This window comes from Littorina saxatilis, linkage group LG13, assembly GCF_037325665.1.
Source record: "Littorina saxatilis isolate snail1 linkage group LG13, US_GU_Lsax_2.0, whole genome shotgun sequence".
In the NCBI taxonomy this organism is placed as follows: Eukaryota; Metazoa; Mollusca; class Gastropoda; order Littorinimorpha; family Littorinidae; genus Littorina; species Littorina saxatilis.
In genome coordinates, this window is record NC_090257.1 from 40,136,980 (window position 1) to 40,139,479 (window position 2,500).

The following is a 2,500-nucleotide window of genomic DNA, read 5'->3' on the forward strand; positions in this document are numbered from 1 at the left end:
TTGGTTGCACACAGACTTGCATAATATCGTTATCTTGACAAACACCACTCCGCCTTCACAGAAATCAAAGCTAAAAGAAAAACATCAATAGCAACACCCAGAAAAATAACAACAACAACAACAACAATAACAACAAAAAATTACAAAAAATAAAGAAATTAACATTAAATTTACATAATTTACATAAATTTTTGTTGTTGCTCTCACTTACTCTATGCGTGAAATAAAACACATTATGGTAAAACAATCATTTGAGTTTCTGGGAGCTTGTGTCAGAATCCGTTAGAAGTAGCTATACTATTTTTCAAAACTACACTTAGCTAATATTTTGTAATATCACACATGGCGTTAATAATATCAAATTTGAGTAATGTCCCTGTCGAGCTGTTTAAAGGCACATTCCTGTGAAAACAGTACAGCTCACCGTCTGAGACCTGGCCATGATTTGACATGGGATAAGACCAACCCTCTACTTGCTCACAGACCAACCATCAAAACCTTGACTGGTTGCTGTGGTGAGTTGGAATTTCTGGATGATTTAATTTCACAAAACTAATTTATCCCGAAAAAATCCGAATGTGCACAAAAAGCCCCCTCGCTGTTGAATTTAGGTATGTGACAAAGTGATGGGATTGTCTATATCCCATGCACAAGCCTAGCCAAATCTGAAACGGTGCGTCTTTCTTTCTTTCTTTATTTGGTGTTTAACGTCGTTTTCAACCATTCAAGGTTATATCGCGACGGGGAAAGGGGGGAGATAGGATAGGGGAAAGGGGGGAGATGGGATAGAGCCACTTGTTAATTGTTTCTTGTTCACAAAAGCACTAATCAAAAAATTGCTCCAGGGGCTTACAACGTAGTACAATATGTGAACAGCTCAGATCATGGGTCAATAAAGTGTTACACAGATGGTCAAAATTAAAGTACAAGATATTGCACTGGAAGTGGTACTACACTGTTGCTTAGTGTCTGTATGAAGCTACAAGGTGAAAATAGAAAAAGAAAAACACGATTCTTGACTTTGATGCGCTTTTTTCTGCTCGTAAACACACATTCTTCTACTCATCACAGCATGCCCCATTATTGAGTTTAAAACACCAATTAAATTTGTTTTGAATAAAACTCACAATTTTACAATAAGAATTTAGAGACCTGAATCAATTAGGTATATCATACTTAGTTTGACTTTTGCAAAACTAAGTAATTACACATTTAATTGAATCAGTCAGACAGACGGAGACATAGAGAGACAGACAGAGGGCAAACACAAATCTGAGAAAGAAACCCCTTTAAAAATGTTACCATGTTTGAAATGAAACATCGCAAGGTGAAGCCATAATTCATCACCTTTCAGTATGACGTCATGAGCGTGTTCCACACTTGAAATGACGTGCTTTTGGAGCTTGGAAGTATAATTTCCATTCAACGATCCGAGTTTGTTAAGTTTGAGCATATTTTCAACGTCAAACACCATGAAACTATATATATTTGGAATCAGAAAATGATAAGGAATAGATAGAAGTTGTTTTTAAGTGTCTTTTTTCATAAATAAAGATAGTGGTTATTTATCGGTTTTCTTCATTTTTAAGCATAATTATCAATACAAAACAACAAAACTATATAGTTTTAGATACAGGACGCAATAGGGAATACACCAATATAAATTTTCTGTTTCAAATATTAGTTTTTAAAAATGTAAAAAAATGACATATTTCGAACAAACATTTCAATAACAAAACTTTAAGTGACCAAGCTGAAATGCAATCCCATAATCCGGCCAAGATCTGAGATTGTGTGATAAGAAATTCGATCAAATTGATGAAAAACTGTAACTGTGAAAGTGCTGCCTCGACCTTTTGGCAAACGATAAAATATGACGTCATCAAACTGTCCTATCAATAAACGGAAAAAACCTTCTATGAGAAAATCCAATCAAAAATATCCATATCAAATTTCATAAAGATCCACTCAGTATATTATGAGATATGATCTGCAGTGTGAAAAAAAACAATCTCACGCCCATAACGCAACTTATTTGGTCGTGTTCTGCCGATACTATAATGTTTTTCTTTCCTAAAACACACTATAATAGTAGCCCTTCCCAATGTCTATGCTAAAACTGACTTGTCTGTGTTGTCAATGATTTTGCAACAGTGTGAGAACAAAAAGTTTAACAAATCTCACGCCCATAACGTTGTGACACAAAAACTCATTTGGTCGTGTTCTGCCGATACTATAATGTTTTTCTTTCTTAAAACACACTATAATAGTAGCCCTTCCCAAATGCAATGCTAAAAATGACTGGTCTGTGTTGTCAATGATTTTCTGCGAGAATGCGATCTATCTGTTTGTCGCAAAGACCGTGTGACACGAAAGTTATGAGCGGAAGACAAATCTGCTGAGTGCAATTACGTTTCAGAAGATAGTTGGTTAAAACAGTTTATCACTCAGACACGCAAAGGAACACTATAACTTTATTATTCAGGCCATATATTTGCTT

General features: G+C 35.0%; 1 protein-coding gene across 2 annotated transcripts in view; it reads right to left on the reverse strand.

The window, feature by feature from the left end:
* LOC138945744 (flavin reductase (NADPH)-like) overlaps window positions 1-2,500 on the reverse strand; it is an 18,675-nt gene that overhangs the window by 147 nt on the left and 16,028 nt on the right. For both annotated transcript variants that reach the window (XM_070317242.1, XM_070317240.1), the window contains exon 5: window positions 1-2,500. This exon is cut by the window's left edge and continues 147 nt beyond it; it is cut by the window's right edge and continues 1,040 nt beyond it. The gene's annotated coding sequence lies outside the window, so the exon portion shown is untranslated.